Source organism: Chenopodium quinoa, unplaced genomic scaffold, assembly GCF_001683475.1.
Source record: "Chenopodium quinoa cultivar QQ74 unplaced genomic scaffold, ASM168347v1, whole genome shotgun sequence".
Lineage (NCBI taxonomy): Eukaryota > Viridiplantae > Streptophyta > Magnoliopsida > Caryophyllales > Amaranthaceae > Chenopodium > Chenopodium quinoa.
In genome coordinates, this window is record NW_018745407.1 from 76,197 (window position 1) to 89,926 (window position 13,730).

Here is a 13,730-nt window from a genome sequence, read left to right on the forward strand (position 1 = left end):
ATTAGCACAAATTGATACACTTAGTCCTTTTAGGTTCGATCCTTCACTTGCCACTAACTAGTTTAGTGTAAGTTTAGGTATTATAAATTTCTAATTTGGTTAGGGTTAGTAGTCCCAACGACCCTCTTAACCTCGATCAAAGCCCAAGGAATTTGCAGGCCCAGTAGTCTTCACGCCCAGCAACCTATTTCTTCCTTACTTGGATTTGCCAGCTCAGGCCCCTTCGCTTTTGGCCCAATTTCCTTCCTTAATTTGTCTGTGATAGTAACTTGTGAAATCTCGGACCTTCTCATGTATCGAGCCCTTAATCACCGAAACAAATTTAATTAGCTCGACCTTGGGCTTAAAATATGCGGTCATAAAATATGATCAAACTCCAATGTCTTTGTAATGGCTCAATAAGCTCGGGAATTGACATAATTTTGCAAATTCCTACAAAATAATACCAACTCTACAAAAACACTAGAAAACATATATTAATAATAAAAATAGCTCCGCAGAGCTCAAAAAAGCACAAATATGACCGTGGGACGGGGAATAAAATATATATATAAAACAGACTCATCAAACTCTCCCAAGCAAAACCTTTGCTTGTCCCTAAGCAAAGCAATGAATAAATAAATCAATACTTCACCCCAAAAATAATTTAAATCAATAAATATAATTCAGGGTAAATCTGACAAACGTGTATCAAAGTCAAGCAATCAAATCCATCCAACCACCAATCTTCCCTAGCAATTGTCAAATAGAGCAAACCACAAGAGCATATAGAATTCAAGACTAGTGCTCACACACTCGACTTTCATTTATGTGGCGAGTAAAAGATGTACTCGTTCGTTCTCCAACTACCCTTTATATGTGAACAATGCCCTCCCAACTCACGCACTCGTGTATTTAAGAGACATACACTCAACCTAATAGTCGACTCGAAATATATCAAATCATTCTTTGCATTGATAAAAAAAAAACTAATTTCACATTCATACAACTCTATGCACACGGTCATAAGGTCTTTTAAGCTTGTAATGTAAGGCTAGGGTAAAGGGTAGGAAATATTTGGGAAATGTGAGAGAAAAGCCATGCTTAAAGGGAACCAAATCCTAATAAAACCAAAGTCAAAAATAAATAATGACTAATCATCTCCAACATACTCAACTCCAGCAAAAATTCACCAAACAAACCAACCAATAATAACAATATTTTTTAACACTTACAATAAATCACTCATAAAAATATAATAATATAGAACTTGAGTGAATAACAAACTTTATTTTCCAAACTCTGATTTTCATTGAAACTCACTTTTTTTTCAACATATTTCTCACTTTTTTCTTGAACTTTTTTTTTTCCATAACACTTTTATTTTTCCAAGGATATTCAACTTTTAAACACGTCAAAACAAAAATATAATTAAGAACAAATTACTTCTCAAAACCCACCCAAATTGTGCAAATAATGTACACACTACAAACTCCCCCACCTCACTCACTAATAGCTCCCCCAAGCCAAGCTTGGGACTAGTAACCAATGGGGCAAATATGGCTTGTAATGTGGCTAATAAACAACAAAAGGACACAAGCAACAACATGGGAAGCAAGAAGGAAACAAATGTGTCTAAATCATCTGAAGGCCACCTAAAAGAACAAATGCTTTCGTCCTCCACAATGTGCATAATAGTGAATCATACAAACATTACTCATAGTTGCAAACCAATACTCAAATTCATTGACATACCAGGAACTAACACTCATTCCTAACCAAATGAACTAGTCAAGCACTATATTCACAGGTAGTTGGACAAAATTGACGCATGTAAAGGTTCAAGGCAATCAAACATCAAATCATGATCAACTAATCCACAACATTTATCATCAATAACCAAGAATCAAAACAATTTTGAAAAATTTTAATTAAGGGGCACAGGGAAGCATGATTCATAATTCATTGGAACGTTTTTTTTGGATTTTTTTTATTTTTCAATTTTTTTGTATTTTTCATATAGGAAAGCAATAAAACTACACTAGAAAACAATTAAATCTATGCTAAGAAAGCGTTAAAAACTAAACTAATCACACCAAAGAAAAATAAAAAGAAAAGGGAAAGAAAGAGTACCTATATATATAAGAAATCCCCCTAAGCTAAATTAGACAATGTCTTCATTGGCTTAAAGGGAAGCTAGTAATCTAAGTGACTACCCCTCATCATCGAACTCGTATCCACCACCGTCCCAAACATTGCAATGCATCACCTTGGTACAATTTTGGACAAAAAATAAACAAATTGTTAGTAAGAGAAGAGGCAAAAACGAGTCATGTTCACTATTTTGCTCATAACGTTTTTTATAAAAATTATAATTAAGTGATTCCAATTTTATTAGAAAGTAGACTGGAAGATCTTTCCAATGATAGGTCACACGTAAAATTTAGTTTATAAATGCAAAAGTTATGGCCTGTCGAAGTTGAGCAGTTTTGCTATCGCGCTCTCGCGCACTCGCGCTCGATCGGGCGAGAGTGGCCCGATCGGGCCCGACTCTAAGGTCCGAACTGGCGTCTTCTTCTTACTTACTGCTCCAAATTCTTTTCTATACTTGATTTCCTTCGTTTTTCCACAAGATTGAGCATTTATCACTCGATCGGGTGGAACTTTCACTACGGGCTCAAACTCTACAACTTGTTTCTCAATCTCCACTAGTTCATCTTCAAACCCGAGTCCAACACAATTTAAAGCTCTTTCTATAGCATCCACTTCATCTTTCCATGTACTAGTTTTTCCAGCACAAGATGCAACACAAGATACCTCCTCCATGGGATTTCTAACGGGAGCTTGGGGCTTATTAGAAAAATTATGTACATCAACCACACCAATACTAAAATACTTTTCCTCTAACATTGGGCTTTTAGGGACATTATTTAGATTAAAAGTAATATTATCATCCCCTACACGTAAGTTTACCACTTTTGACATCTATTATTGCTCCTGCAGTATGAAGGAATGGTCTACCCAAAATAATCGGAATTTGCAAATCTTCCTTCATATCAAGAACAACAAAATCAACAGGTATATAAAGTTTACCTACTCTAATAGGAACATCCTCTAAAACACCTATAGGGTATTTAACAGAACGATCAGCCATTTGCAGAGTAATATTGGTAGATTTTAATTTACCCATATTTAATTTAGAGCTCACAGATAATGGCATAACACTTACACTAGCACCCAAATCACATAATGCTTTTTCAATCATCAGATTACCAATATGACATAGAATAGAAAAACTACCCGGATCTTTTAGTTTAGGTGGAGATTTATTCTGTAATATAGCACTACATTCTGCAGTAAAAGCAATAGTCTCTATCTCACTAATAGATCTTTTTCTAGTCAAAATTTCTTTCATAAATTTAGAATATGCAGGAACTTGAGTAATTAAATCTGTGAAAGGAATTGTTACCTGCAAATTTTTCACAACCTCCAGAAACTTACCAAATTGCTTATCCAACTTACTCTTTAAATGTCTATTAGGGAATGGAAGTTTGATAGCAAGACCTTGCACATCTCCACTCTTATCCTGGGGTTTACCCTGCAAAGGATTATCAGAAAAGGTAGTTTTACCATGTAGCCCTGCAGGGCTAGTAACAACATTGTTTGGTTTAACAGAATCAAGATTAGCAATTTTTGTTGTAGCAGATTCATCATTTTTGGGCATAGGAGGCCCATCATAGTGTGAACCACTCCTTAGAGTAATTGCATTTGCGCATTCTGTTGTTTGTATTGGCTGTGATGGTAGGGCTCCCTGCTGGCGAGTTTGCAGAGTAAAGGAAAGTTGCGCAATCTGAGTATCTATTATTTTATTGTGTGCTATTAATGAGTCAATTTGCGCACCTCTACTCTGCATCTACTTCTGCATATTGGCTAACATCGTTTTGATTTCTGATAGGCCAGAATCAAATGGAGGTGTAACAACCTGTTGTGGTCTCTGATGTGGAGGTTGATAGTACCTCTGTTGTGGTTGTTGTACCTGTGGTGGAGGGTTAAGCACATTCGTACTATTGTACGACATATTTTGGTTATTTTTCAACCCTGTATTGTAGGTGTTAGAGTATGGACTAATTTGCTTATAGGTTTGAAAAAAATTAATCTTCTCAATTGAACTCCTACAGTCATGTGCCCAATGACCTATAAGACCACAATTTTCACAAAATATTGTAGAGTTAGTACCAATAGCAGAAACATTAGCAACGGAAGATGAATTAGAATTATTAAAACTGTCTAGTTTCTGGCTAATAGAAGTCAATTGTGTCTGCAAAAAGGATATAGAATCGACTTGGTGTTTTCCCTTGTTTGCAAACCCTCTGGATTTCCATATTGGGATTTATGAATAGCCATATCTTCAACAACCTGTCCTGCATCTTCCACATTAAGATTCATGAATCTCCCACTAGCTGCAGAATCTAGAATTGACCTAGATGAATTTCCAAGTCCATTGTAAAAGGCTTGGATCAACTGCCATTGTGCCAGATTATGGTGGGGGCATTCTCTCTGTAGATCCTTGAACCTCTCCCAAGCCTCATATAGAGTTTCATCGGCCTCTTGGGAAAAGTTCTGAATAGCATTCCTTAGTACAGCTGTTCTCTCTACAGGGTAATATTTATTATAAAAATTCAAGGCAAGAGTTTCCCAGTCAGTATTACCAAGTGCAGTTCTATTCAAACCATTAAACCATAATTTAGCTTTTCCACATAAAGAAAAGGGAAAAAGAATCTCCTTAATTTGGTCTTGCGTGACCCCGGCTTGTCTAATGGTGTTGCAATACTGGCAGAAATCTGCAACGTGAAGATTAGGATCTTCACCCTTAGCTCCACTGAATTGCTTCCTCTCTATCATAGTGATAAATTGGGGTTTGATCTCAAATTGAACTCCATCTAGAGCCGGAGTGGGAGTAAGGTGCGGGAAATCTGTGAGCTTCGGCTGCGAGTAGTTGCTAAGCTTGCGAACAGGAGGAGGTGGTGGTGGTGTAGTCATATCTGATTCTTCATCTGTACTAAACAAATAAATATGAAAAACTGTCCCAAAGAACTTACGTTCTATGAGACGAAAAAAATAAATAAAAATAATAATCTAGACTAAAAAAATTAATCAGAAATAAAAATAAAACCGTCTCCCCGGCAACGGCGCCAAATTTTGACAGGCTGAAGTCGTATCACCTAATCAAAAGTAATTCCTAAACCACTAAATAAAATAGACAGGGAAGTAGGGTCGAATCCACTGGGAAACGAGTCATTTTATTCCTAATTAATTAATATAATCTAGATTATAGAGTAACAAATTATTATTATCGAAGGGAAATTAAACTACTAAGAGTAAAAGTGGAAAAGAATTAAAGTAGGAGGAGAAACAATGAATAAAAGACCTAGGGCATAGGGTCACCAATAAATAATATTCTAGGGTAAAACATAATAATCAAACATCAATGCATCAATTAATCAGATCATTACGGGCTTTTGCTACGTATTACAATCACAGAATTAATCTACCGGTATTAAATCTCATCTCTCGAATCTCGACTTAACCATTTTTAAATTAACCTGCCTATTGAAACTAGACCTAAATATCAATTCTCATCTCTCGAATCTCGAATCAATATTTTCAAACTCATGCATAAAAGATCAGGCCTAATCTAGTCACAGGGCATTAAATCAATCAATAGGAAATTAATCTAGCATTGATAATTAACAACAATAAATTACCCCTTCATATTATTTATAGATCCCCACAAACCTTAGCAAGAAAACTACTCACACATAATTAAAATTAAGCTAAACAAAGCAATTAAATTAAGCATAATAAAAACAATAATATGAAATACAAAATTAAGAAAATAACAATAAGCATATTAATTTTAATAATAACAAAACAAGAAAGCAAGTAAATTGAAATCTCAAGCTAAACTAAAACGAAGTCTAATAAAGGAACAAAATTGACGAAGCGAATAAAATTACTAAACTAAAATCCTCAGCATGCAAATTAAAAGGCTAACTAAAGCAAGTTACGGAAAAAAAAACTATAATTAAAACTAAGACTAAAATTAAAGTAACAAAAAAGCTAAAACTTAAAACTACTCATCCGTAACTAACTCCATCCTTTTAAAGGAAAAGGAGTTTGTTTCCCAGTCAAACTCTAATTCCTCCAAGGGTAATCATTAACGTTGCGTGAAATTGGAGCAAAGGCCCCTAGAAGTCAGAAACCCACATCAGCGAATTAACTAGAGTAAAGCCCAAGGAATTTGCAGGCCCAGTAGTCTTCACGCCCAGCAACCTCTTTCTTACTTGCTTGGATTTGCCAGCTCAGGCCCCTTCGCTTTTGGCCCAATTTCCTTCCTTAATTGGTCTGTGATAGTAACTTGTGAAATCTCGGACCTTCTCATGTATCGAGCTCTTAATCACCAAACTAAATTTAATTAGCTCGATCTTAGGCTTAAAATATGCGGTCATAAAATTTGATCAAACTCCAATGTCTTTGTAATGGCTCAATAAGCTCGGGAATTGACATAATTCTGCAAATTCCTACAAAATAATACCAACTCTACAAAAACACTAGAAAACATATATTAATAATAAAAATAGCTTCGCAGAGCTCAAAAAAGCACAAATATGACCGTGGGACGGGGAATAAAATATATATAAAATAAACTCATCAATAGAAACTGAATTTATCGGCATGAAATAAAAAGAATTGAAATAAGAAGCTAGGAAAAAGAACACATACTCATGAAATTACTGCTTTCATTGCTAAAACCATAGAAAACTTCAGAATCTCTAGCTTTTCCTCCAACGTCCTACATTTCATAAAACAACAAAATAAAAAATCTGATCCAAGCAACACTTAAAAATCACAAAATTGAATTCAAATAATACAAAAATAATCAAAAGACAATCAAAAGCCCTAACCGGAATAGAAGAGATCGAAACTCGGACAGAAGCATCATCATCCTAGGCAAAAGACAAAAAACACAAACTAAAATTAAAATGATATTAAGAATGAACTCTATTGGCGAATTGATATTTGGTGAGTGATAAAAAATAGCTGAAATTCCACAATACAAATCTTAATTTAGTTGCATTTTAATAGCTCAAACTTATAATTTCATAACTTGAGAAACATCTTACCGCAGAATTTGTGTCAATGGTGGAGTAGAGTAGGCTCAGAGTAAAAATTCAATGGTGGAGATATAGAGAGTGGGAGAAGAGAGATAGAGAATGCTTTTTTTTTTTTCAATCAAAAGCAGACTGGAAGAGCGTGAAAGAAGAAGGGAAATGAATGGAATGGAGGAAATTAGGGAAAAAGTATAATTCGGTGACTCAACAAATTAAATGAAATTGCACCCAAATGCAAAATTAGTAACATCATATTAATTTGTTATCTAAGCTTACGTCTTTCGCGTGCTTCACTGGAAAGAATCTGAGCAAGCATTATCTGCCTTCATTCTTTAGCTTTGCTTCATTTCATAATGCCAAACAAACCAAGAAATTTAGCACAAATTAGAAAAACACATCAAACAAACATTAACTCTCAAATTAATCATACATTTTTCCCCTTCTTGAGCCTTCTATTGTTCAGGGTTCTGCTGACTTCCCTAATTGAATGAGGGATACAGTCAGTAAAATACTATACAGGGTGCAACAACAAATAAATCACACAAAAGCTTGAAAAATCTAGAGAACAAATCAACACAATTGATCGAGTTAATACCGAACCACCTCCGCCACGTTGTGCCATCAGCTCCTGCATTCTTCTTTGTCTGATGGCATCCAATTCAGGATCCGCCTATAAATACAAAACCCTCAGCATCCAAACAAATACCACAAACATGTATATTCCGTCATTATAACCCTAGAATTTCATGAAAAATTCCCAATTTACACTCTTAATCCCAAAATTTCAAATTAAAAACACACCCTAAAATTAAAAACCTTAATAATAAATTAACATGAAACACTTAAATTGAACCAGATTCCAGCTAAATTAGCAAACATACACATATATTTACACCAACAGTGAGTAAAAATTAAAATCAAAATAAACAAAAACAAAAACAAGAGGTAATCTAACATGTTTTGGCCAAGAATTGCAGAGTAAAACCCTTAATATAGAAAAGAAAGAGGAAGAGGAGAGAGAATTTGGACATACCATTGTTAATGGAGGTAAGGTTTGTAGCTAGCAGCAAAACCGAGATTCAGGCAATGTTGGAAGTTTGAAAAAAGCGTTAATGAAATGCAAGTTTTAGAGCCTCGTCTAGTGCGATGCAGGACAGTAGGAAGGTTTTAAATATGCTATTGCAGATTATATATTAATTTAATTTCATTTTAATAGCTCAAACTTATAATTTCATAACTTGATAAACATCTTACCGCAGAATTTGCGTCAATGGTGGAGTAGAGAAGGCTCAGAGTGCAACTTCAATGGTGGAGAGATAGAGAGTGGGGGAGAGAGATAGAGAATGCTTTTTTTTTTAATCAAAAGCAGAATGGAAGAGCGTGAAAGAAGAAGGATATGAATGGAATGGAGGAAATTAAGGAAAAAGTATAATTTGATGACTCAACAAATTAAATGAAATTGCACCCAAATGCAAAATTGTCAAACTCTAGCAATTTAGCAAGTTATGAATAGTGAATTTCATTGACTTTAGACTCATAACACTATTCCTTTCATGTTAGAGAAGTTCCCACTTTTTAAAGGATTAGGGATAGAGGTCATGTCTCAGTTTTTTCAATCATCAACTCTGATCAAGAAATTCTTGATACTCTCTCTCTTTTCTAAACTAGCTTTTCTCAAACAAAATTCTGTATTTATTGTTATTGTTTGATCACGCCTTTTTGTGCATGTTTAAACGGAATTTGTGCTTGTAATCACGCTTAATAAGATATTTAATAATCTTGTTTAGGGTTAATATGATTATAATTCAAGTGATCGCCAATAATAATTTTGTTTGTGCATTAATATTCAACCAACATAGATTAAACAAGTTTAGCGTAAACCTATTGATTGCATGTTAGTCAGAAAGCACACATGAATACTAGAAGAATAAAGTAGAGGCTTATTATTAGGGCAGGTTCTTTCTCTTTTAGATTGGATTTGTACCTTCATCCCAGAACTTCCAGTCATGGTTCCAGACCTATTGGAGTTGACGATCTCCTGCATCGTCAAAGGGAGTAACCTTCACCCTGTGAATGGTTTACAAGTTCCTAAAACTTATTGGCGACTCTTTTACTCTAGCTTCCTTCCCTTTGAACGCCACCATGCTTAAGTGTATGATCACAGTGGGGTTCAACTTTTGGGTAATGCTTGAAATATTCCCTACAAGTACTTACTTCGATACCTTGTACCTCTTTCTAATAACAAAATATATATGTTAGTAATTTCAAGGAAAATAATAAACATTTACATAATTTAAATACGGATTTGGGACCAAACCCTCAGAAATATCAAACCTTTCACGTCTAAGACGAAGGCAACTTCGAACTTGGCTAGGTGTGTCTAGAACTATTGAATGAGGAATTTTGAGAGAGGGAAGGTTTAGACAAAAAATAGAGAGAGAAAGCTTCTAGCTTTTAGAGAGAGAGATGATGGTTGTGAATGATGATTGTGAATTATTAAAAACGGGGAGATACGACCCCAATTTATAGAAACAATTATCACGGGATCAAAGCAAGTCATATTCGGAATAAAATACCTCCTGTCGCCAACGACAGGAGTCAGCGCCAAACGACAAGGGTAGCGCCAGGCGACAGCTGCATCGCTAGGCGACAGCTTTTAACGCCAGGCGACAACTCTGTTGTCTCGCGCTAATTCAAAAGTACAACGCTCTTTTGTACGCGGAATCATGTCCTTAAACCGGTTAAACAGGTAATTCCACGTTAAGGAGATTAAAATCATATTTGGTTCAAATAATATATTTTATTTAAAATAAAACATCTTTATAAAATACAATTATCAATCCTAATCTTATTAGAATTAAAAAGAACCATCTAGATATGCCTAGAAAATTAAAATCAATCCTAATTACTTTAGGAATAATAATTAATAGGTCCTCCTCTAGATCATTGGGCCACATGTAAAATTATTGGGCCTAATATATTTTAATCCATAACTTCCTCATTATTCATCGGAGTTGGGCTTATAATATATCGTCAGAAAGCTCTTTTCGAGCCCAATCCAGCTATACTTTTATTGGACCTTTATCATGGACCAAACTAAAACAGGACTGGATATTTTCATAAATAGAGTAAGAAAAGAAATATTTTTGAAAATAGAAAGAGAAATATTTTAATAAAAACATCCTCACCACTAGACTTTTCACACTTTCACTGCGTTCGATAATCAAATGGTTTGAAAGAAATTCATCACTGGGTTTGGTTTTGGGGAGACACATTTGGGTGTCTACAGAAGCCCCTAATTTGACTGAGTTTGGAGAAATGCAAGTTTTTGAAAACAAAAGTCAAAGTAACGATAGGGACAGAGAGTGATTCAGAACGTTCTGCAATCCTAAATCATTCTTGTAACGCCGATACCTGCAAACTAGCGTTAGTTGAACAGATAAAAGAATTAAGAAACGCATATCTTGCACTGTCGAGCACACGTGTATGGAGGAATCGATTTTGTTTGACAATATTCCTCAAGCTAGGGGATATCGCCTGAAGACTGCTCTGCTTGTAGCTGTCTTCAATTTTCCCTGTGATAGTTCTCTGTAAACTAGGGAACACCATCGAAGATTGCTCCGCTTATAGCAATCTTCTACCGTTTTTTTGATCATCTTCCACATTCTAGTGAATATGATCGAAGATAACTCAGCTTGAAGCCATCCTTCGTTGTTTGTGACAACTCTCTGCAAGCTAGGGAGCGTCGTCGAAGATAACTCCGCTTACAACCATCTTTAGTTGTTTGTGATAACTTTCTGCAAGCTAGGGAATGTCGTTGAAGACCATTCTGCTTATAACAATCCTCAATTTTGTTGTGATAATATTCCGAAGAAAATTACCAAAGACCACCGCTTGTTGATCCTCAATGCTCGCTTGAACTTTGCTGCTGTGATATTTGCTGAAATTACCGCTGTGCGAGTCGGCGCATTTTGCTGCTTGTGAACCATTACGTTAGTGCATTTGCGATGAGCAAATGTTTAGGCGCTTTAAGCTAAGTGAGATGATCATTTATCATGTCAATCACTTACTGTGATTGTAATCGAGTCGATTACTTAATCATGTCAAATTTCTTATAAGGGCTTACTGGCGCACCATGGAACCCAAAATTGTTGTATAAGGTCCGCATAGTATTTATGGCAGCCACACATCCTGTCGCCAGGAGATAGAGGTCAGCACCGTCGCCAAGATTTTTCTCTGTCGCCAGGCGATAGAGGTCAGCGCCTGGCGACAAACTTGTCGTCTAGCGCTGATGTCGGGTTTTCCGAAATAAAACCCCTTTTCCTCATCGTGGTTGTTGTTGTTCGTGTTTTCGCTCGAAGACTTAAATTCACTCGTTCTTGCTCGTTTGTCCACCAAATTCGCTTAAACCTCTTGCAAATCATATCTTATTTCATCTAGTTTCCCTATCCATGTAATTTTTTCTCAAACTTATCTCGGTTTTTAATGATTTTGAACATGTTCATGCGCGGGTTGTCAAAAAAAATCAAACCTAATTGTGCTTAATTCGCTCCGTTTGTTGAATTTTATGCCTTGAAATTGCTCGATTATGTTTATATATTACCTTTAGAGCATTTTGAGGCTTGTTTTACTCAATTTGGTGAAGAAATGAGCAAATTGCCATTGTTGAACCCCCCTGAGTTCGTGAGAACAATGTGACTTGTTCTTCGTATTTTTGTTAGCCATTCTTGTCCAATTTGTCACAATATTTAACATAGTATTGCAAGAATTTGTTTGATTGTTCAAAAGTGCTATTTATGCTTGAATTGAAATTATACTCTGTTTTAATACTACGTACTCTGTTTTTTGCGAACATAGTATCATGCGGCTAGGGGAATCTTAGATACTATAGAACCTTAATTTTCTGTTATTTTACATAATATAGCATGGCTAGATGACGAGTTTTCAGTTCTCGTTCTAAGGAGGCTCATCGGGAGGATGATCCCGTTGATGCAGGCGTAGGGACCTCTTCTTCCCTATGGAGGTTCCCATAGTGGGACGAACGCATTCTATTTTTTGCGCCCGAGTTTCACATTTCGGAGCGCGTTCGGCGAGGGATTTTCAGCGAGAGAGTTGTAGCCATGGTTCTTGCAACGCGACCATTGGATCCTTGTACGACACTTATTTTCGCAACTATAACGGTCCGCGCCTCATGTGGGAGTCTTGTGGCTTGACTCCTTTGTTGTGAGCCACCCGGGCTATGTAATCTTTCGGACAGAGCCACTACGTAGTTCAAACTTTGGTGGAGTTCTTCTAGGACACCACCAACACATTCCATTTTCCCTAGGGTGAGATGACTGTTACCCCTACTGACTTCAGTCTCATCACAGGATTGGAGTTTACTTCGGTCATGCTTCCATTCGATAACGAGATCTCCATTTTTTCTCCAGAAGTACTAGATCTGTTGGGCCCTATTAGCATTCGGCCTCGTAGTGAGTCTAATCAAACGCATCTCAGCTCTAGGTGCATTCGCTGGTCCACACTTTCGGAGGCTTTTCAGGACAGCGCGACCACCCAAAGCAGCGGGTGCGCATCTTCGCTCTCATCTTGTTGTAAGGGACCTTCTCGCCTAAAAAGGTAGTCGAGTGCTACTCTGCTACTTACCTGATCTTTGCGACCTTCACATGGTCGGGTCGTATAATTAGACTAGCTTGGCCTATGCGGACTTCCTAGTTAGACTCCGATTTGTTAGTTTTCATAGCTCATTCGAGGGAGATATCACGCTTTCCAGCTTTTGGAGAGTCGTAGAAGTACACTTTATTTCCTTTAGTTAAGTTAGCTCTAGATCTGTGTTGGCATTTATTGACATTTCTTTATCCTCATAGATCTTATTCTACGAGTACTTTCCGCCCCTCTCGCCGGCGAGACCTTCACCTCATGAGTTCCTCGTTGCTACCGGTTGGGGAGGTCGTCACAGTGATGCGGCTACTACTAGACGCGTTTGAGAGTTGATCCTCTTGGTATGTTCCTCGGATACTTACTTTTTATACCTTTAATAGGATTTTATCTTATGAATATGCATTTTGTTAGAGTCGGCCGTAGAGTTTCGGCCATGGGCATATTTCAACATTCCTATGCTTGCTGCGCAGCACACTGCTCAACGTCGGTACTTCCAGGGGACTTATGACACTACGGTGTATCTAGGTGAGAGAGTGGCTATTCAGCACTCCTCAAAGGCTTTTTTTGTTCATGCTCTCCCTTATCGGCATATATATGTTCGATAAGGCGAGATTGAGGACCTTGGCGAGTAGGTCGCTAGAGGGCACGCCTAACGGGCTCGTGCCCGTCCGGGGCTATGCTACACAGAGGCATTGCTGCCGCTCTTGGCTCCATAACCTGCTTTGCTAAAGGGAGGGGAGGAGGTATTTTTCATCTTCTGCATTTGTCTCTTGTATTATAGATGGAACTGTAGTTAAACTCAAATAATTTTCACGCCATTACTTTGATAGACCATATTCTGAGTCTTTTCATGTTTATAGGAGGAGAGCTTTTCTCTTTTGCATGTTTAGCCAATATCTCCTCATTAGTGGAAATAATTGT

General features: G+C 36.7%; 1 long non-coding RNA gene across 4 annotated transcripts; it reads right to left on the reverse strand.

Moving 5' to 3' along the window:
* Positions 1-5,860: 5,860 nt before the first annotated feature.
* Positions 5,861-8,505, reverse strand: LOC110713101. 4 transcript variants are annotated; one of them, XR_002509761.1, is made up of 7 exons: positions 8,406-8,505; positions 8,185-8,211; positions 7,747-7,821; positions 7,582-7,630; positions 7,428-7,492; positions 6,945-6,986; positions 5,864-6,832 (listed from the first exon to the last, which is right to left on the reverse strand). It is a non-coding gene; the product is annotated as an uncharacterized LOC110713101 (long non-coding RNA). The 4 variants fall into 4 exon arrangements; XR_002509760.1 differs by having other exon boundaries at positions 5,861-6,832; positions 7,747-8,211; XR_002509759.1 differs by having other exon boundaries at positions 8,185-8,505.
* Positions 8,506-13,730: the final 5,225 nt, after the last annotated feature.